Consider the following 16,853-nt stretch of genomic DNA (forward strand, 5'->3'; position numbering starts at 1 on the left):
ACCAGCACTAAAGCACCGGATCCCATCAGAACTCCGAAGTTAAGCGTGCTTGGGCGAGAGTAGTACTAGGATGGGTGACCTCCTGGGAAGTCCTCGTGTTGCATTCCCTTTTTAATTTTTTTCACGCCGCTTGCAAAACAAAACGCACGTGTAAGTAATATATTTACCGTGTTTTATTATTTTGCACGAGTGCGGTAAGTCATAGCTGGGTGCTCACGATTCACGGGTCCAGCGTCGGCGTTGTGGCGCGGCAAGCGTGCACTGGTGCGGTTGAGAGGGAGGGGTGGAAACCGCGTTAAACTCGTCTCCGTAGTTGAGAGGGAGCGACCAAAGCAATGTGCAATCGTCTTTGTAGTGGAGCTGGGAGGGGCAAGGATAAGGGACGAAGACCGGGGTAACATGTTGGATGCGATCATACCAGCACTAAAGCACCGGATCCCATCAGAACTCCGAAGTTAAGCGTGCTTGGGCGAGAGTAGTACTAGGATGGGTGACCTCCTGGGAAGTCCTCGTGTTGCATTCCCTTTTTAATTTTTTTCGCGCAGCTTGCAAAACAAAACGCACGTGTGAGTAATATATTTACCGTGTTTTATTATTTTGCACGAGTGCGGTAAGTCATAGCTGGGTGCTCACGATTCACGGGTCCAGCGTCGGCGTTGTGGCGCGGCAAGCGTGCACTGGTGCGGTTGAGAGGGAGGGGTGGAAACCGCGTTAAACTCGTCTCCGTAATTGAGAGGGAGCGGCCAAAGCAATGTGCAATCGTCTTTGTAGTGGAGCTGGGAGGGGCAAGGATAAGGGACGAAGACCGGGGTAACATGTCGGATGCGATCATACCAGCACTAAAGCACCGGATCCCATCAGAACTCCGAAGTTAAGCGTGCTTGGGCGAGAGTAGTACTAGGATGGGTGACCTCCTGGGAAGTCCTCGTGTTGCATTCCCTTTTTAATTTTTTTCGCGCCGCTTGCAAAACAAAACGCACGTGTAAGTAATATATTTACCGTGTTTATATTATTTTGCACGAGTGCGGTAAGTCATAGCTGGGTGCTCACGATTCACGGGTCCAGCGTCGGCGTTGTGGCGCGGCAAGCGTGCACTGGTGCGGTTGAGAGGGAGGGGTGGAAACCGCGTTAAACTCGTCTCCGTAGTTGAGAGGGAGCGGCCAAAGCAATGTGCAATCGTCTTTGTAGTGGAGCTGGGAGGGGCAAGGATAAGGGACGAAGACCGGGGTAACATGTCGGATGCGATCATACCAGCACTAAAGCACCGGATCCCATCAGAACTCCGAAGTTAAGCGTGCTTGGGCGAGAGTAGTACTAGGATGGTTGACCTCCTGGGAAGTCCTCGTGTTGCATTCCCTTTTTAATTTTCTTCGCGCCGCTTGCAAAACAAAACGCACGTGTAAGTAATATATTTACCGTGTTTTATTATTTTGCACGAGTGCGGTAAGTCATAGCTGGGTGCTCACGATTCACGGGTCCAGCGTCGGCGTTGTGGCGCGGCAAGCGTGCACTGGTGCGGTTGAGAGGGAGGGGTGGAAACCGCGTTAAACTCGTCTCCGTAGTTGAGAGGGAGCGGCCAAAGCAATGTGCAATCGTCTTTGTAGTGGAGCTGGGAGGGGCAAGGATAAGGGACGAAGACCGGGGTAACATGTCGGATGCGATCATACCAGCACTAAAGCACCGGATCCCATCAGAACTCCGAAGTTAAGCGTGCTTGGGCGAGAGTAGTAGTAGGATGGGTGACCTCCTGGGAAGTCCTCGTGTTGCATTCCCTTTTTAATTTTTTTCGCGCCGCTTGCAAAACAAAACGCACGTGTAAGTAATATATTTACCGTGTTTTATTATTTTGCACGAGTGCGGTAAGTCATAGCTGGGTGCTCACGATTCACGGGTCCAGCGTCGGCGTTGTGGCGCGGCAAGCGTGCACTGGTGCGGTTGAGAGGGAGGGGTGGAAACCGCGTTAAACTCGTCTCCGTAGTTGAGAGGGAGCGGCCAAAGCAATGTGCAATCGTCTTTGTAGTGGAGCTGGGAGGGGCAAGGATAAGGGACGAAGACCGGGGTAACATGTCGGATGCAATCATACCAACACTAAAGCACCGGATCCCATCAGAACTCCGAAGTTAAGCGTGCTTGGGCGAGAGTAGTACTAGGATGGGTGACCTCCTGGGAAGTCCTCGTGTTGCATTCCCTTTTTAATTTTTTTCGCGCCGCTTGCAAAACAAAACGCACGTGTAAGTAATATATTTACCGTGTTTTATTATTTTGCACGAGTGCGGTAAGTCATAGCTGGGTGCTCACGATTCACGGGTCCAGCGTCGGCGTTGTGGCGCGGCAAGCGTGCACTGGTGCGGTTGAGAGGGAGGGGTGGAAACCGCGTTAAACTCGTCTCCGTAGTTGAGAGGGAGCGGCCAAAGCAATGTGCAATCGTCTTTGTAGTGGAGCTGGGAGGGGCAAGGATAAGGGACGAAGACCGGGGTAACATGTCGGATGCGATCATACCAGCACTAAAGCACCGGATCCCAACAGAACTCCGAAGTTAAGCGTGCTTGGGCGAGAGTAGTACTAGGATGGGTGACCTCCTGGGAAGTCCTCGTGTTGCATTCCCTTTTTAATTTTTTTCGCGCCGCTTGCAAAACAAAACGCACGTGTAAGTAATATATTTACCGTGTTTTATTATTTTGCACGAGTGCGGTAAGTCATAGCTGGGTGCTCACGATTCACGGGTCCAGCGTCGGCGTTGTGGCGCGGCAAGCGTGCACTGGTGCGGTTGAGAGGGAGGGGTGGAAACCGCGTTAAACTCGTCTCCGTAGTTGAGAGGGAGCGGCCAAAGCAATGCGCAATCGTCTTTGTAGTGGAGCTGGGAGGGGCAAGGATAAGGGACGAAGACCGGGGTAACATGTCGGATGGGATCATACCAGCACTAAAGCACCGGATCCCATCAGAACTCCGAAGTTAAGCGTGCTTGGGCGAGAGTAGTACTAGGATGGGTGACCTCCTGGGAAGTCCTCGTGTTGCATTCCCTTTTTATTTTTTTTCGCGCCGCTTGCAAAACAAAACGCACGTGTAAGTAATATATTTACCGTGTTTTATTATTTTGCACGAGTGCGGTAAGTCATAGCTGGGTGCTCACGATTCACGGGTCCAGCGTCGGCGTTGTGGCGCGGCAAGCGTGCACTGGTGCGGTTGAGAGGGAGGGGTGGAAACCGCGTTAAACTCGTCTCCGTAGTTGAGAGGGAGCGGCCAAAGCAATGTGCAATCGTCTTTGTAGTGGAGCTGGAAGGGGCAAGGATAAGGGACGAAGACCGGGGTAACATGTCGGATGCGATCATACCAGCACTAAAGCACCGGATCCCATCAGAACTCCGAAGTTAAGCGTGCTTGGGCGAGAGTAGTACTAGGATGGGTGACCTCCTGGGAAGTCCTCGTGTTGCATTCCCTTTTTAATTTTTTTCGCGCCGCTTGCAAAACAAAACGCACGTGTAAGTAATATATTTACCGTGTTTTATTATTTTGCACGAGTGCGGTAAGTCATAGCTGGGTGCTCACGATTCACGGGTCCAGCGTCGGCGTTGTGGCGCGGCAAGCGTGCACTGGTGCGGTTGAGAGGGAGGGTTGGAAACCGCGTTAAACTCGTCTCCGTAGTTGAGAGGGAGCGGCCAAAGCAATGTGCAATCGTCTTTGTAGTGGAGCTGGGAGGGGCAAGGATAAGGGACGAAGACCGGGGTAACATGTCGGATGCGATCATACCAGCACTAAAGCACCGGATCCCATCAGAACTCCGAAGTTAAGCGTGCTTGGGCGAGAGTAGTACTAGGATGGGTGACCTCCTGGGAAGTCCTCGTGTTGCATTCCCTTTTTAATTTTTTTCGCGCCGCTTGCAAAACAAAACGCACGTGTAAGTAATATATTTACCGAGTTTTATTATTTTGCACGAGTGCGGTAAGTCATAGCTGGGTGCTCACGATTCACGGGTCCAGCGTCGGCGTTGTGGCGCGGCAAGCGTGCACTGGTGCGGTTGAGAGGGAGGGGTGGAAACCGCGTTAAACTCGTCTCCGTAGTTGAGAGGGAGCGGCCAAAGCAATGTGCAATCGTCTTTGTAGTGGAGCTGGGAGGGGCAAGGATAAGGGACGAAGACCGGGGTAACATGTCGGATGCGATCATACCAGCACTAAAGCACCGGATCCCATCAGAACTCCGAAGTTAAGCGTGCTTGGGCGAGAGTAGTACTAGGATGGGTGACCTCCTGGGAAGTCCTCGTGTTGAATTCCCTTTTTAATTTTTTTCGCGCCGCTTGCAAAACAAAACGCACGTGTAAGTAATATATTTACCGTGTTTTATTATTTTGCACGAGTGCGGTAAGTCATAGCTGGGTGCTCACGATTCACGGGTCCAGCGTCGGCGTTGTGGCGCGGCAAGCGTGCACTGGTGCGGTTGAGAGGGAGGGGTGGAAACCGCGTTAAACTCGTCTCCGTAGTTGAGAGGGAGCGGCCAAAGCAATATGCAATCGTCTTTGTAGTGGAGCTGGGAGGGGCAAGGATAAGGGACGAAGACCGGGGTAACATGTCGGATGCGATCATACCAGCACTAAAGCACCGGATCCCATCAGAACTCCGAAGTTAAGCGTGCTTGGGCGAGAGTAGTACTAGGATGGGTGACCTCCTGGGAAGTCCTCGTGTTGCATTCCCTTTTTAATTTTTTTCGCGCCGCTTGCAAAACAAAACGCACGTGTAAGTAATATATTTACCGTGTTTTATTATTTTGCACGAGTGCGGTAAGTCATAGCTGGGTGCTCACGATTCACGGGTCCAGCGTCGGCGTTGTGGCGCGGCAAGCGTGCACTGGTGCGGTTGAGAGGGAGGGGTGGAAACCACGTTAAACTCGTCTCCGTAGTTGAGAGGGAGCGGCCAAAGCAATGTGCAATCGTCTTTGTAGTGGAGCTGGGAGGGGCAAGGATAAGGGACGAAGACCGGGGTAACATGTCGGATGCGATCATACCAGCACTAAAGCACCGGATCCCATCAGAACTCCGAAGTTAAGCGTGCTTGGGCGAGAGTAGTACTAGGATGGGTGACCTCCTGGGAAGTCCTTGTGTTGCATTCCCTTTTTAATTTTTTTCGCGCCGCTTGCAAAACAAAACGCACGTGTAAGTAATATATTTAGCGTGTTTTATTATTTTGCACGAGTGCGGTAAGTCATAGCTGGGTGCTCACGATTCACGGGTCCAGCGTCGGCGTTGTGGCGCGGCAAGCGTGCACTGGTGCGGTTGAGAGGGAGGGGTGGAAACCGCGTTAAACTCGTCTCCGTAGTTGAGAGGGAGCGGCCAAAGCAATGTGCAATCGTTTTTGTAGTGGAGCTGGGAGGGGCAAGGATAAGGGACGAAGACCGGGGTAACATGTCGGATGCGATCATACCAGCACTAAAGCACCGGATCCCATCAGAACTCCGAAGTTAAGCGTGCTTGGGCGAGAGTAGTACTAGGATGGGTGACCTCCTGGGAAGTCCTCGTGTTGCATTCCCTTTTTAATTTTTTTCGCGCCGCTTGCAAAACAAAACGCACGTGTAAGTAATATATTTACCGTGTTTTATTATTTTGCACGAGTGCGGTAAGTCATAGCTGGGTGCTCACGATTCACGGGTCCAGCGTCGGCGTTGTGGCGCGGCAAGCGTGCACTGGTGCGATTGAGAGGGAGGGGTGGAAACCGCGTTAAACTCGTCTCCGTAGTTGAGAGGGAGCGGCCAAAGCAATGTGCAATCGTCTTTGTAGTGGAGCTGGGAGGGGCAAGGATAAGGGACGAAGACCGGGGTAACATGTCGGATGCGATCATACCAGCACTAAAGCACCGGATCCCATCAGAACTCCGAAGTTAAGCGTGCTTGGGCGAGAGTAGTACTAGGATGGGTGACCTCCTGGGAAGTCCTCGTGTTGCATTCCCTTTTTAATTTTTTTCGCGCCGCTTGCAAAACAAAACGCACGTGTAAGTAATATATTTACCGCGTTTTATTATTTTGCACGAGTGCGGTAAGTCATAGCTGGGTGCTCACGATTCACGGGTCCAGCGTCGGCGTTGTGGCGCGGCAAGCGTGCACTGGTGCGGTTGAGAGGGAGGGGTGGAAACCGCGTTAAACTCGTCTCCGTAGTTCAGAGGGAGCGGCCAAAGCAATGTGCAATCGTCTTTGTAGTGGAGCTGGGAGGGGCAAGGATAAGGGACGAAGACCGGGGTAACATGTCGGATGCGATCATACCAGCACTAAAGCACCGGATCCCATCAGAACTCCGAAGTTAAGCGTGCTTGGGCGAGAGTAGTACTAGGATGGGTGACCTCCTGGGAAGTCCTCGTGTTGCATTCCCTTTTTAATTTTTTTCGCGCCGCTTGCAAAACAAAACGCACGTGTAAGTAATATATTTACCGTGTTTTATTATTTTGCACGAGTGCGGTAAGTCATAGCTGTGTGCTCACGATTCACGGGTACAGCGTCGGCGTTGTGGCGCGGCAAGCGTGCACTGGTGCGGTTGAGAGGGAGGGGTGGAAACCGCGTTAAACTCGTCTCCGTAGTTGAGAGGGAGCGGCCAAAGCAATGTGCAATCGTCTTTGTAGTGGAGCTGGGAGGGGCAAGGATAAGGGACGAAGACCGGGGTAACATGTCGGATGCGATCATACCAGCACTAAAGCACCGGATCCCATCAGAACTCCGAAGTTAAGCGTGCTTGGGCGAGAGTAGTACTAGGATGGGTGACCTCCTGGGAAGTCCTCGTGTTGCATTCCCTTTTTAATTTTTTTCGCGCCGCTTGCAAAACAAAACGCACGTGTAAGTAATATATTTACCGTGTTTTATTATTTTGCACGAGTGCGGTAAGTCATAGCTGGGTGCTCACGATTCACGGGTCCAGCGTCGGCGTTGTGGCGCGGCAAGCGTGCACTGGTGCGGTTGAGAGGGAGGGGTGGAAACCGCGTTAAACTCGTCTCCGTAGTTGAGAGGGAGAGGCCAAAGCAATGTGCAATCGTCTTTGTAGTGGAGCTGGGAGGGGCAAGGATAAGGGACGAAGACCGGGGTAACATGTCGGATGCGATCATACCAGCACTAAAGCACCGGATCCCATCAGAACTCCGAAGTTAAGCGTGCTTGGGCGAGAGTAGTACTAGGATGGGTGACCTCCTGGGAAGTCCTCGTGTTGCATTCCCTTTTTAATTTTTTTCGCGCCGCTTGCAAAACAAAACGCACGTGTAAGTAATATATTTACCGTGTTTTATTATTTTGCACGAGTGCGGTAAGTCATAGCTGGGTGCTCACGATTCACGGGTCCAGCGTCGGCGTTGTGGCGCGGCAAGCGTGCACTGGTGCGGTTGAGAGGGAGGGGTGGAAACCGCGTTAAACTCGTCTCCGTAGTTGAGAGGGAGCGGCCAAAGCAATGTGCAATCGTCTTTGTAGTGGAGCTGGGAGGGGCAAGGATAAGGGACGAAGACCGGGGTAACATGTCGGATGCGATCATACCAGCACTAAAGCACCGGATCCCATCAGAACTCCGAAGTTAAGCGTGCTTGGGCGAGAATAGTACTAGGATGGGTGACCTCCTGGGAAGTCCTCGTGTTGCATTCCCTTTTTAATTTTTTTCGCGCCGCTTGCAAAACAAAACGCACGTGTAAGTAATATATTTACCGTGTTTTATTATTTTGCACGAGTGCGGTAAGTCATAGCTGGGTGCTCACGATTCACGGGTCCAGCGTCGGCGTTGTGGCGCGGCAAGCGTGCACTGGTGCGGTTGAGAGGGAGGGGTGGAAACCGCGTTAAACTCGTCTCCGTAGTTGAGAGGGAGCGGCCAAAGCAATGTACAATCGTCTTTGTAGTGGAGCTGGGAGGGGCAAGGATAAGGGACGAAGACCGGGGTAACATGTCGGATGCGATCATACCAGCACTAAAGCACCGGATCCCATCAGAACTTCGAAGTTAAGCGTGCTTGGGCGAGAGTAGTACTAGGATGGGTGACCTCCTGGGAAGTCCTCGTGTTGCATTCCCTTTTTAATTTTTTTCGCGCCGCTTGCAAAACAAAACGCACGTGTAAGTAATATATTTACCGTGTTTTATTATTTTGCACGAGTGCGGTAAGTCATAGCTGGGTGCTCACGATTCACGGGTCCAGCGTCGGTGTTGTGGCGCGGCAAGCGTGCACTGGTGCGGTTGAGAAGGAGGGGTGGAAACCGCGTTAAACTCGTCTCCGTAGTTGAGAGGGAGCGGCCAAAGCAATGTACAATCGTCTTTGTAGTGGAGCTGGGAGGGGCAAGGATAAGGGACGAAGACCGGGGTAACATGTCGGATGCGATCATACCAGCACTAAAGCACCGGATCCCATCAGAACTCCGAAGTTAAGCGTGCTTGGTCGAGAGTAGTACTAGGATGGGTGACCTCCTGGGAAGTCCTCGTGTTGCATTCCCTTTTTAATTTTTTTCGCGCCGCTTGCAAAACAAAACGCACGTGTAAGTAATATATTTACCGTGTTTTATTATTTTGCACGAGTGCGGTAAGTCATAGCTGGGTGCTCACGATTCACGGGTCCAGCGTCGGCGTTGTGGCGCGGCAAGCGTGCACTGGTGCGGTTGAGAGGGAGGGGTGGAAACCGCGTTAAACTCGTCTCCGTAGTTGAGAGGGAGCGGCCAAAGCAATGCGCAATCGTCTTTGTAGTGGAGCTGGGAGGGGCAAGGATAAGGGACGAAGACCGGGGTAACATGTCGGATGCGATCATACCAGCACTAAAGCACCGGATCCCATCAGAACTCCGAAGTTAAGCGTGCTTGGGCGAGAGTAGTACTAGGATGGGTGACCTCCTGGGAAGTCCTCGTGTTGCATTCCCTTTTTAATTTTTTTCGCGCCGCTTGCAAAACAAAACGCACGTGTAAGTAATATATTTACCGTGTTTTATTATTTTGCACGAGTGTGGTAAGTCATAGCTGGGTGCTCACGATTCACGGGTCCAGCGTCGGCGTTGTGGCGCGGCAAGCGTGCACTGGTGCGGTTGAGAGGGAGGGGTGGAAACCGCGTTAAACTCGTCTCCGTAGTTGAGAGGGAGCGGCCAAAGCAATGTGCAATCGTCTTTGTAGTGGAGCTGGGAGGGGCAAGGATAAGGGACGAAGACCGGGGTAACATGTTGGATGCGATCATACCAGCACTAAAGCACCGGATCCCATCAGAACTCCGAAGTTAAGCGTGCTTGGGCGAGAGTAGTACTAGGATGGGTGACCTCCTGGGAAGTCCTCGTGTTGCATTCCCTTTTTAATTTTTTTCGCGCCGCTTGCAAAACAAAACGCACGTGTAAGTAATATATTTACCGTGTTTTATTATTTTGCATGAGTGCGGTAAGTCATAGCTGGGTGCTCACGATTCACGGGTCCAGCGTCGGCGTTGTGGCGCGGCAAGCGTGCACTGGTGCGGTTGAGAGGGAGGGGTGGAAACCGCGTTAAACTCGTCTCCGTAGTTGAGAGGGAGCGGCCAAAGCAATGTGCAATCGTCTTTGTAGTGGAGCTGGGAGGGGCAAGGATAAGGGACGAAGACCGGGGTAACATGTCGGATGCGATCATACCAGCACTAAAGCACCGGATCCCATCAGAAATCCGAAGTTAAGCGTGCTTGGGCGAGAGTAGTACTAGGATGGGTGACCTCCTGGGAAGTCCTCGTGTTGCATTCCCTTTTTAATTTTTTTCGCGCCGCTTGCAAAACAAAACGCACGTGTAAGTAATATATTTACCGTGTTTTATTATTTTGCACGAGTGCGGTAAGTCATAGCTGGGTGCTCACGATTCACGGGTCCAGCGTCGGCGTTGTGGCGCGGCAAGCGTGCACTGGTGCGGTTGAGAGGGAGGGGTGGAAACCGCGTTAAACTCGTCTCCGTAGTTGAGAGGGAGCGGCCAAAGCAATGTGCAATCGTCTTTGTAGTGGAGCTGGGAGGGGCAAGGATAAGGGACGAAGACCGGGGTAACATGTCGGATGCGATCATACCAGCACTAAAGCACCGAATCCCATCAGAACTCCGAAGTTAAGCGTGCTTGGGCGAGAGTAGTACTAGGATGGGTGACCTCCTGGGAAGTCCTCGTGTTGCATTCCCTTTTTAATTTTTTTCGCGCCGCTTGCAAAACAAAACGCACGTGTAAGTAATATATTTACCGTGTTTTATTATTTTGCACGAGTGCGGTAAGTCATAGCTGGGTGCTCACGATTCACGGGTCCAGCGTCGGCGTTGTGGCGCGGCAAGCGTGCACTGGTGCGGTTGAGAGGGAGGGGTGGAAACAGCGTTAAACTCGTCTCCGTAGTTGAGAGGGAGCGGCCAAAGCAATGTGCAATCGTCTTTGTAGTGGAGCTGGGAGGGGCAAGGATAAGGGACGAAGACCGGGGTAACATGTCGGATGCGATCATACCAGCACTAAAGCACCGGATCCCATCAGAACTCCGAAGTTAAGCATGCTTGGGTGAGAGTAGTACTAGGATGGGTGACCTCCTGGGAAGTCCTCGTGTTGCATTCCCTTTTTAATTTTTTTCGCGCCGCTTGCAAAACAAAACGCACGTGTAAGTAATATATTTACCGTGTTTTATTATTTTGCACGAGTGCGGTAAGTCATAGCTGGGTGCTCACGATTCACGGGTCCAGCGTCGGCGTTGTGGCGCGGCAAGCGTGCACTGGTGCGGTTGAGAGGGAGGGGTGGAAACCGCGTTAAACTCGTCTCCGTAGTTGAGAGGGAGCGGCCAAAGCAATGTGCAATCGTCTTTGTAGTGGAGCTGGGAGGGGCAAGGATAAGGGACGAAGACCGGGGTAACATGTCGGATGCGATAATACCAGCACTAAAGCACCGGATCCCATCAGAACTCCGAAGTTAAGCGTGGTTGGGCGAGAGTAGTACTAGGATGGGTGACCTCCTGGGAAGTCCTCGTGTTGCATTCCCTTTTTGATTTTTTTCGCGCCGCTTGCAAAACAAAACGCACGTGTAAGTAATATATTTACCGTGTTTTATTATTTTGCACGAGTGCGGTAAGTCATAGCTGGGTGCTCACGATTCACGGGTCCAGCGTCGGCGTTGTGGCGCGGCAAGCGTGCACTGGTGCGGTTGAGAGGGAGGGGTGGAAACCGCGTTAAACTCGTCTCCGTAGTTGAGAGGGAGCGGCCAAAGCAATGTGCAATCGTCTTTGTAGTGGAGCTGGGAGGGGCAAGGATAAGGGACGAAGACCGGGGTAACATGTCGGATGCGATCATACCAGCACTAAAGCACCGGATCCCATCAGAACTCCGAAGTTAAGCGTGCTTGGGCGAGAGTAGTACTAGGATGGGTGACCTCCTGGGAAGTCCTCGTGTTGCATTCCCTTTTTGATTTTTTTCGCGCCGCTTGCAAAACAAAACGCACGTGTAAGTAATATATTTACCGTGTTTTATTATTTTGCACGAGTGCGGTAAGTCATAGCTGGGTGCTCACGATTCACGGGTCCAGCGCCGGCGTTGTGGCGCGGCAAGCGTGCACTGGTGCGGTTGAGAGGGAGGGGTGGAAACCGCGTTAAACTCGTCTCCGTAGTTGAGAGGGAGCGGCCAAAGCAATGTGCAATCGTCTTTGTAGTGGAGCTGGGAGGGGCAAGGATAAGGGACGAAGACCGGGGTAACATGTCGGATGCGATCATACCAGCACTAAAGCACCGGATCCCATCAGAACTCCGAAGTTAAGCGTGCTTGGGCGAGAGTAGTACTAGGATGGGTGACCTCCTGGGAAGTCCTCGTGTTGCATTCCCTTTTTAATTTTTTTCGCGCCGCTTGCAAAAGAAAACGCACGTGTAAGTAATATATTTACCGTGTTTTATTATTTTGCACGAGTGCGGTAAGTCATAGCTAGGTGCTCACGATTCACGGGTCCAGCGTCGGCGTTGTGGCGTGGCAAGCGTGCACTGGTGCGGTTGAGAGGGAGGGGTGGAAACCGCGTTAAACTCGTCTCCGTAGTTGAGAGGGAGCGGCCAAAGCAATGTGCAATCGTCTTTGTAGTGGAGCTGGGAGGGGCAAGGATAAGGGACGAAGACCGGGGTAACATGTCGGATGCGATCATACCAGCACTAAAGCACCGGATCCCATCAGAACTCCGAAGTTAAGCGTGCTTGGGCGAGAGTAGTACTAGGATGGGTGACCTCCTAGGAAGTCCTCGTGTTGCATTCCCTTTTTAATTTTTTTCGCGCCGCTTGCAAAACAAAACGCACGTGTAAGTAATATATTTACCGTGTTTTATTATTTTGCACGAGTGCGGTAAGTCATAGCTGGGTGCTCACGATTCACGGGTCCAGCGTCGGCGTTGTGGCGCGGCAAGCGTGCACTGGTGCGGTTGAGAGGGAGGGGTGGAAACCGCGTTAAACTCGTCTCCGTAGTTGAGAGGGAGCGGCCAAAGCAATGTGCAATCGTCTTTGTAGTGGAGCTGGGAGGGGCAAGGATAAGGGACGAAGACCGGGGTAACATGTCGGATGCGATCATACCAGCACTAAAGCACCGGATCCCATCAGAACTCCGAAGTTAAGCGTGCTTGGGCGAGAGTAGTACTAGGATGGGTGACCTCCTGGGAAGTCCTCGTGTTGCTTTCCCTTTTTGATTTTTTTCGCGCCGCTTGCAAAACAAAACGCACGTGTAAGTAATATATTTACCGTGTTTTATTATTTTGCACGAGTGCGGTAAGTCATAGCTGGGTGCTCACGATTCACGGGTCCAGCGTCGGCGTTGTGGCGCGGCAAGCGTGCACTGGTGCGGTTGAGAGGGAGGGGTGGAAACCGCGTTAAACTCGTCTCCGTAGTTGAGAGGGAGCGGCCAAAGCAATGTGCAATCGTCTTTGTAGTGGAGCTGGGAGGGGCAAGGATAAGGGACGAAGACCGGGGTAACATGTCGGATGCGATCATACCAGCACTAAAGCACCGGATCCCATCAGAACTACGAAGTTAAGCGTGCTTGGGCGAGAGTAGTACTAGGATGGGTGACCTCTTGGGAAGTCCTCGTGTTGCATTCCCTTTTTAATTTTTTTCGCGCCGCTTGCAAAACAAAACGCACGTGTAAGTAATATATTTACCGTGTTTTATTATTTTGCACGAGTGCGGTAAGTCATAGCTGGGTGCTCACGATTCACGGGTCCAGCGTCGGCGTTGTGGCGCGGCAAGCGTGCACTGGTGCGGTTGAGAGGGAGGGGTGGAAACCGCGTTAAACTCGTCTCCGCAGTTGAGAGGGAGCGGCCAAAGCAATGTACAATCGTCTTTGTAGTGGAGCTGGGAGGGGCAAGGATAAGGGACGAAGACCGGGGTAACATGTCGGATGCGATCATACCAGCACTAAAGCACCGGATCCCATCAGAACTCCGAAGTTAAGCGTGCTTGGGCGAGAGTAGTACTAGGATGGGTGACCTCCTGGGAAGTCCTCGTGTTGCATTCCCTTTTTAATTTTTTTCGCGCCGCTTGCAAAACAAAACGCACGTGTAAGTAATATATTTACCGTGTTTTATTATTTTGCACGAGTGCGGTAAGTCATAGCTGGGTGCTCACGATTCACGGGTCCAGCGTCGGCGTTGTGGCGCGGCAAGCGTGCACTGGTGCGGTTGAGAGGGAGGGTTGGAAACCGCGTTAAACTCGTCTCCGTAGTTGAGAGGGAGCGGCCAAAGCAATGTGCAATCGTCTTTGTAGTGGAGCTGGGAGGGGCAAGGATAAGGGACGAAGACCGGGGTAACATGTCGGATGCGATCATACCAGCACTAAAGCACCGGATCCCATCAGAACTCCGAAGTTAAGCGTGCTTGGGCGAGAGTAGTACTAGGATGGGTGACCTCCTGGGAAGTCCTCGTGTTGCATTCCCTTTTTAATTTTTTTCGCGCCGCTTGCAAAACAAAACGCACATGTAAGTAATATATTTACCGTGTTTTATTATTTTGCACGAGTGCGGTAAGTCATAGCTGGGTGCTCACGATTCACGGGTCCAGCGTCGGCGTTGTGGCGCGGCAAGCGTGCACTGGTGCGGTTGAGAGGGAGGGGTGGAAACCGCGTTAAACTCGTCTCCGTAGTTGAGAGGGAGCGGCCAAAGCAATGTGCAATCGTCTTTGTAGTGGAGCTGGGAGGGGCAAGGATAAGGGACGAAGACCGGGGTAACATGTCGGATGCAATCATACCAGCACTAAAGCACCGGATCCCATCAGAACTCCGAAGTTAAGCGTGCTTGGGCGAGAGTAGTACTAGGATGGGTGACCTCCTGGGAAGTCCTCGTGTTGCATTCCCTTTTTAATTTTTTTCGCGCCGCTTGCAAAACAAAACGCACGTGTAAGTAATATATTTACCGTGTTTTATTATTTTGCACGAGTGCGGTAAGTCATAGCTGGGTGCTCACGATTCACGGGTCCAGCGTCGGCGTTGTGGCGCGGCAAGCGTGCACTGGTGCGGTTGAGAGGGAGGGGTGGAAACCGCGTTAAACTCGTCTCCGTAGTTGAGAGGGAGAGGCCAAAGCAATGTGCAATCGTCTTTGTAGTGGAGCTGGGAGGGGCAAGGATAAGGGACGAAGACCGGGGTAACATGTCGGATGCGATCATACCAGCACTAAAGCACCGGATCCCATCAGAACTCCGAAGTTAAGCGTGCTTGGGCGAGAGTAGTACTAGGATGGGTGACCTCCTGGGAAGTCCTCGTGTTGCATTCCCTTTTTAATTTTTTTCGCGCCGCTTGCAAAACAAAACGCACGTGTAAGTAATATATTTACCGTGTTTTATTATTTTGCACGAGTGCGGTAAGTCATAGCTGGGTGCTCACGATTCACGGGTCCAGCGTCGGCGTTGTGGCGCGGCAAGCGTGCACTGGTGCGGTTGAGAGGGAGGGGTGGAAACCGCGTTAAACTCGTCTCCGTAGTTGAGAGGGAGCGGCCAAAGCAATGTGCAATCGTCTTTGTAGTGGAGCTGGGAGGGGCAAGGATAAGGGACGAAGACCGGGGTAACATGTCGGATGCGATCATACTAGCACTAAAGCACCGGATCCCATCAGAACTCCGAAGTTAAGCGTGCTTGGGCGAGAGTAGTACTAGGATGGGTGACCTCTTGGGAAGTCCTTGTGTTGCATTCCCTTTTTAATTTTTTTCGCGCCGCTTGCAAAACAAAACGCACGTGTAAGTAATATATTTACCGTGTTTTATTATTTTGCACGAGTGCGGTAAGTCATAGCTGGGTGCTCACGATTCACGGGCCCAGCGTCGGCGTTGTGGCGCGGCAAGCGTGCACTGGTGCGGTTGAGAGGGAGGGGTGGAAACCGCGTTAAACTCGTCTCCGTAGTTGAGAGGGAGCGGCCAAAGCAATGTGCAATCGTCTTTGTAGTGGAGCTGGGAGGGGCAAGGATAAGGGACGAAGACCGGGGTAACATGTCGGATGCGATCATACCAGCACTAAAGCATCGGATCCCATCAGAACTCCGAAGTTAAGCGTGCTTGGGCGAGAGTAGTACTAGGATGGGTGACCTCTTGGGAAGTCCTCGTGTTGCATTCCCTTTTTAATTTTTTTCGCGCCGCTTGCAAAACAAAACGCACGTGTAAGTAATATATTTACCGTGTTTTATTATTTTGCACGAGTGCGGTAAGTCATAGCTGGGTGCTCACGATTCACGGGTCCATCGTCGGCGTTGTGGCGCGGCAAGCGTGCACTGGTGCAGTTGAAAGGGAGGGGTGGAAACCGCGTTAAACTCGTCTCCGTAGTTGAGAGGGAGCGGCCAAAGCAATGTGCAATCGTCTTTGTAGTGGAGCTGGGAGGGGCAAGGATAAGGGACGAAGACCGGGGTAACATGTCGGATGCGATCATACCAGCACTAAAGCACCGGATCCCATCAGAACTCTAAAGTTAAGCGTGCTTGGGCGAGAGTAGTACTAGGATGGGTGACCTCCTGGGAAGTCCTCGTGTTGCATTCTCTTTTTAATTTTTTTCGCGCCGCTTGCAAAACAAAACGCACGTGTAAGTAATATATTTACCGTGTTTTATTATTTTGCACGAGTGCGGTAAGTCATAGCTGCGTGCTCACGATTCACGGGTCCAGCGTCGGCGTTGTGGCGCGGCAAGCGTGCACTGGTGCGGTTGAGAGGGAGGGGTGGAAACCGCGTTAAACTCGTCTCCGTAGTTGAGAGGGAGCGGCCAAAGCAATGTGCAATCGTCTTTGTAGTGGAGCTGGGAGGGGCAAGGATAAGGGACGAAGACCGGGGTAACATGTCGGATGCGATCATACCAGCACTAAAGCACCGGATCCCATCAGAACTCCGAAGTTAAGCGTGCTTGGGCGAGAGTAGTACTAGGATGGGTGACCTCCTGGGAAGCCCTCGTGTTGCATTCTCTTTTTAATTTTTTTCGCGCCGCTTGCAAAACAAAACGCACGTGTAAGTAATATATTTACCGTGTTTTATTATTTTGCACGAGTGCGGTAAGTCATAGCTGGGTGCTCACGATTCACGGGTCCAGCGTCGGAGTTGTGGCGCGGCAAGCGTGCACTGGTGCGGTTGAGAGGGAGGGGTGGAAACCGCGTTAAACTCGTCTTCGTAGTTGAGAGGGAGCGGCCAAAGCAATGTGCAATCGTCTTTGTAGTGGAGCTGGGAGGGGCAAGGATAAGGGACGAAGACCGGGGTAACATGTCGGATGCGATCATACCAGCACTAAAGCATCGGATCCCATCAGAACTCCGAAGTTAAGCGTGCTTGGGCGAGAGTAGTACTAGGATGGGTGACCTCCTGGGAAGTCCTCGTGTTGCATTCCCTTTTTAATTTTTTTCGCGCCGCTTGCAAAACAAAACGCACGTGTAAGTAATATATTTACCGTGTTTTATTATTTTGCACGAGTGCGGTAAGTCATAGCTGGGTG

The 16,853-nt window shown here is 52.0% G+C and overlaps 40 non-coding genes and 1 pseudogene across 40 annotated transcripts; all 41 read left to right on the top strand.

Annotated features, from left to right (window-relative positions):
• On the top strand, window positions 1–107 carry LOC123175377 (uncharacterized; annotated as a pseudogene).
• Window positions 108–404: 297 nt separating this feature from the next.
• On the top strand, window positions 405–523 carry LOC123175337 (5S ribosomal RNA). The gene has a single exon (XR_006487816.1). It is a non-coding gene; the product is annotated as a 5S ribosomal RNA (ribosomal RNA).
• A 297-nt stretch (window positions 524–820) lies between these two features.
• Window positions 821–939, top strand: LOC123175348 (5S ribosomal RNA). The gene has a single exon (XR_006487827.1). It is a non-coding gene; the product is annotated as a 5S ribosomal RNA (ribosomal RNA).
• A 298-nt stretch (window positions 940–1,237) lies between these two features.
• LOC123175358 (5S ribosomal RNA) lies at window positions 1,238–1,356 on the top strand. The gene has a single exon (XR_006487836.1). It is a non-coding gene; the product is annotated as a 5S ribosomal RNA (ribosomal RNA).
• A 297-nt stretch (window positions 1,357–1,653) lies between these two features.
• Window positions 1,654–1,772, top strand: LOC123175359 (5S ribosomal RNA). Its single transcript, XR_006487837.1, has one exon. It is a non-coding gene; the product is annotated as a 5S ribosomal RNA (ribosomal RNA).
• Window positions 1,773–2,069: 297 nt separating this feature from the next.
• On the top strand, window positions 2,070–2,188 carry LOC123175369 (5S ribosomal RNA). The gene has a single exon (XR_006487847.1). It is a non-coding gene; the product is annotated as a 5S ribosomal RNA (ribosomal RNA).
• A 297-nt stretch (window positions 2,189–2,485) lies between these two features.
• LOC123175364 (5S ribosomal RNA) lies at window positions 2,486–2,604 on the top strand. Its single transcript, XR_006487842.1, has one exon. It is a non-coding gene; the product is annotated as a 5S ribosomal RNA (ribosomal RNA).
• A 297-nt stretch (window positions 2,605–2,901) lies between these two features.
• LOC123175363 (5S ribosomal RNA) lies at window positions 2,902–3,020 on the top strand. The gene has a single exon (XR_006487841.1). It is a non-coding gene; the product is annotated as a 5S ribosomal RNA (ribosomal RNA).
• Window positions 3,021–3,317: 297 nt separating this feature from the next.
• Window positions 3,318–3,436, top strand: LOC123175360 (5S ribosomal RNA). The gene has a single exon (XR_006487838.1). It is a non-coding gene; the product is annotated as a 5S ribosomal RNA (ribosomal RNA).
• Window positions 3,437–3,733: 297 nt separating this feature from the next.
• On the top strand, window positions 3,734–3,852 carry LOC123175371 (5S ribosomal RNA). The gene has a single exon (XR_006487849.1). It is a non-coding gene; the product is annotated as a 5S ribosomal RNA (ribosomal RNA).
• A 297-nt stretch (window positions 3,853–4,149) lies between these two features.
• Window positions 4,150–4,268, top strand: LOC123175372 (5S ribosomal RNA). Its single transcript, XR_006487850.1, has one exon. It is a non-coding gene; the product is annotated as a 5S ribosomal RNA (ribosomal RNA).
• A 297-nt stretch (window positions 4,269–4,565) lies between these two features.
• Window positions 4,566–4,684, top strand: LOC123175378 (5S ribosomal RNA). Its single transcript, XR_006487855.1, has one exon. It is a non-coding gene; the product is annotated as a 5S ribosomal RNA (ribosomal RNA).
• A 297-nt stretch (window positions 4,685–4,981) lies between these two features.
• On the top strand, window positions 4,982–5,100 carry LOC123175355 (5S ribosomal RNA). Its single transcript, XR_006487833.1, has one exon. It is a non-coding gene; the product is annotated as a 5S ribosomal RNA (ribosomal RNA).
• Window positions 5,101–5,397: 297 nt separating this feature from the next.
• LOC123175338 (5S ribosomal RNA) lies at window positions 5,398–5,516 on the top strand. Its single transcript, XR_006487817.1, has one exon. It is a non-coding gene; the product is annotated as a 5S ribosomal RNA (ribosomal RNA).
• A 297-nt stretch (window positions 5,517–5,813) lies between these two features.
• Window positions 5,814–5,932, top strand: LOC123175339 (5S ribosomal RNA). The gene has a single exon (XR_006487818.1). It is a non-coding gene; the product is annotated as a 5S ribosomal RNA (ribosomal RNA).
• A 297-nt stretch (window positions 5,933–6,229) lies between these two features.
• On the top strand, window positions 6,230–6,348 carry LOC123175340 (5S ribosomal RNA). The gene has a single exon (XR_006487819.1). It is a non-coding gene; the product is annotated as a 5S ribosomal RNA (ribosomal RNA).
• Window positions 6,349–6,645: 297 nt separating this feature from the next.
• LOC123175341 (5S ribosomal RNA) lies at window positions 6,646–6,764 on the top strand. Its single transcript, XR_006487820.1, has one exon. It is a non-coding gene; the product is annotated as a 5S ribosomal RNA (ribosomal RNA).
• A 297-nt stretch (window positions 6,765–7,061) lies between these two features.
• On the top strand, window positions 7,062–7,180 carry LOC123175342 (5S ribosomal RNA). Its single transcript, XR_006487821.1, has one exon. It is a non-coding gene; the product is annotated as a 5S ribosomal RNA (ribosomal RNA).
• Window positions 7,181–7,477: 297 nt separating this feature from the next.
• On the top strand, window positions 7,478–7,596 carry LOC123175354 (5S ribosomal RNA). Its single transcript, XR_006487832.1, has one exon. It is a non-coding gene; the product is annotated as a 5S ribosomal RNA (ribosomal RNA).
• A 297-nt stretch (window positions 7,597–7,893) lies between these two features.
• Window positions 7,894–8,012, top strand: LOC123175362 (5S ribosomal RNA). Its single transcript, XR_006487840.1, has one exon. It is a non-coding gene; the product is annotated as a 5S ribosomal RNA (ribosomal RNA).
• Window positions 8,013–8,309: 297 nt separating this feature from the next.
• LOC123175365 (5S ribosomal RNA) lies at window positions 8,310–8,428 on the top strand. The gene has a single exon (XR_006487843.1). It is a non-coding gene; the product is annotated as a 5S ribosomal RNA (ribosomal RNA).
• Window positions 8,429–8,725: 297 nt separating this feature from the next.
• LOC123175343 (5S ribosomal RNA) lies at window positions 8,726–8,844 on the top strand. The gene has a single exon (XR_006487822.1). It is a non-coding gene; the product is annotated as a 5S ribosomal RNA (ribosomal RNA).
• A 297-nt stretch (window positions 8,845–9,141) lies between these two features.
• LOC123175344 (5S ribosomal RNA) lies at window positions 9,142–9,260 on the top strand. The gene has a single exon (XR_006487823.1). It is a non-coding gene; the product is annotated as a 5S ribosomal RNA (ribosomal RNA).
• Window positions 9,261–9,557: 297 nt separating this feature from the next.
• Window positions 9,558–9,676, top strand: LOC123175367 (5S ribosomal RNA). The gene has a single exon (XR_006487845.1). It is a non-coding gene; the product is annotated as a 5S ribosomal RNA (ribosomal RNA).
• A 297-nt stretch (window positions 9,677–9,973) lies between these two features.
• Window positions 9,974–10,092, top strand: LOC123175370 (5S ribosomal RNA). The gene has a single exon (XR_006487848.1). It is a non-coding gene; the product is annotated as a 5S ribosomal RNA (ribosomal RNA).
• Window positions 10,093–10,389: 297 nt separating this feature from the next.
• On the top strand, window positions 10,390–10,508 carry LOC123175374 (5S ribosomal RNA). Its single transcript, XR_006487852.1, has one exon. It is a non-coding gene; the product is annotated as a 5S ribosomal RNA (ribosomal RNA).
• A 297-nt stretch (window positions 10,509–10,805) lies between these two features.
• Window positions 10,806–10,924, top strand: LOC123175376 (5S ribosomal RNA). The gene has a single exon (XR_006487854.1). It is a non-coding gene; the product is annotated as a 5S ribosomal RNA (ribosomal RNA).
• Window positions 10,925–11,221: 297 nt separating this feature from the next.
• On the top strand, window positions 11,222–11,340 carry LOC123175345 (5S ribosomal RNA). Its single transcript, XR_006487824.1, has one exon. It is a non-coding gene; the product is annotated as a 5S ribosomal RNA (ribosomal RNA).
• Window positions 11,341–11,637: 297 nt separating this feature from the next.
• On the top strand, window positions 11,638–11,756 carry LOC123175346 (5S ribosomal RNA). The gene has a single exon (XR_006487825.1). It is a non-coding gene; the product is annotated as a 5S ribosomal RNA (ribosomal RNA).
• Window positions 11,757–12,053: 297 nt separating this feature from the next.
• LOC123175356 (5S ribosomal RNA) lies at window positions 12,054–12,172 on the top strand. The gene has a single exon (XR_006487834.1). It is a non-coding gene; the product is annotated as a 5S ribosomal RNA (ribosomal RNA).
• Window positions 12,173–12,469: 297 nt separating this feature from the next.
• On the top strand, window positions 12,470–12,588 carry LOC123175357 (5S ribosomal RNA). Its single transcript, XR_006487835.1, has one exon. It is a non-coding gene; the product is annotated as a 5S ribosomal RNA (ribosomal RNA).
• A 297-nt stretch (window positions 12,589–12,885) lies between these two features.
• LOC123175375 (5S ribosomal RNA) lies at window positions 12,886–13,004 on the top strand. The gene has a single exon (XR_006487853.1). It is a non-coding gene; the product is annotated as a 5S ribosomal RNA (ribosomal RNA).
• A 297-nt stretch (window positions 13,005–13,301) lies between these two features.
• On the top strand, window positions 13,302–13,420 carry LOC123175347 (5S ribosomal RNA). The gene has a single exon (XR_006487826.1). It is a non-coding gene; the product is annotated as a 5S ribosomal RNA (ribosomal RNA).
• A 297-nt stretch (window positions 13,421–13,717) lies between these two features.
• On the top strand, window positions 13,718–13,836 carry LOC123175350 (5S ribosomal RNA). Its single transcript, XR_006487828.1, has one exon. It is a non-coding gene; the product is annotated as a 5S ribosomal RNA (ribosomal RNA).
• A 297-nt stretch (window positions 13,837–14,133) lies between these two features.
• Window positions 14,134–14,252, top strand: LOC123175352 (5S ribosomal RNA). The gene has a single exon (XR_006487830.1). It is a non-coding gene; the product is annotated as a 5S ribosomal RNA (ribosomal RNA).
• Window positions 14,253–14,549: 297 nt separating this feature from the next.
• On the top strand, window positions 14,550–14,668 carry LOC123175351 (5S ribosomal RNA). Its single transcript, XR_006487829.1, has one exon. It is a non-coding gene; the product is annotated as a 5S ribosomal RNA (ribosomal RNA).
• Window positions 14,669–14,965: 297 nt separating this feature from the next.
• LOC123175368 (5S ribosomal RNA) lies at window positions 14,966–15,084 on the top strand. Its single transcript, XR_006487846.1, has one exon. It is a non-coding gene; the product is annotated as a 5S ribosomal RNA (ribosomal RNA).
• A 297-nt stretch (window positions 15,085–15,381) lies between these two features.
• Window positions 15,382–15,500, top strand: LOC123175366 (5S ribosomal RNA). The gene has a single exon (XR_006487844.1). It is a non-coding gene; the product is annotated as a 5S ribosomal RNA (ribosomal RNA).
• Window positions 15,501–15,797: 297 nt separating this feature from the next.
• LOC123175373 (5S ribosomal RNA) lies at window positions 15,798–15,916 on the top strand. Its single transcript, XR_006487851.1, has one exon. It is a non-coding gene; the product is annotated as a 5S ribosomal RNA (ribosomal RNA).
• Window positions 15,917–16,213: 297 nt separating this feature from the next.
• Window positions 16,214–16,332, top strand: LOC123175353 (5S ribosomal RNA). Its single transcript, XR_006487831.1, has one exon. It is a non-coding gene; the product is annotated as a 5S ribosomal RNA (ribosomal RNA).
• A 297-nt stretch (window positions 16,333–16,629) lies between these two features.
• LOC123175361 (5S ribosomal RNA) lies at window positions 16,630–16,748 on the top strand. The gene has a single exon (XR_006487839.1). It is a non-coding gene; the product is annotated as a 5S ribosomal RNA (ribosomal RNA).
• The last annotated feature ends 105 nt before the right edge of the window (window positions 16,749–16,853 follow it).

This window comes from Triticum aestivum, unplaced genomic scaffold (assembly GCF_018294505.1).
Source record: "Triticum aestivum cultivar Chinese Spring unplaced genomic scaffold, IWGSC CS RefSeq v2.1 scaffold8227, whole genome shotgun sequence".
Taxonomy (NCBI): domain Eukaryota; kingdom Viridiplantae; phylum Streptophyta; class Magnoliopsida; order Poales; family Poaceae; genus Triticum; species Triticum aestivum.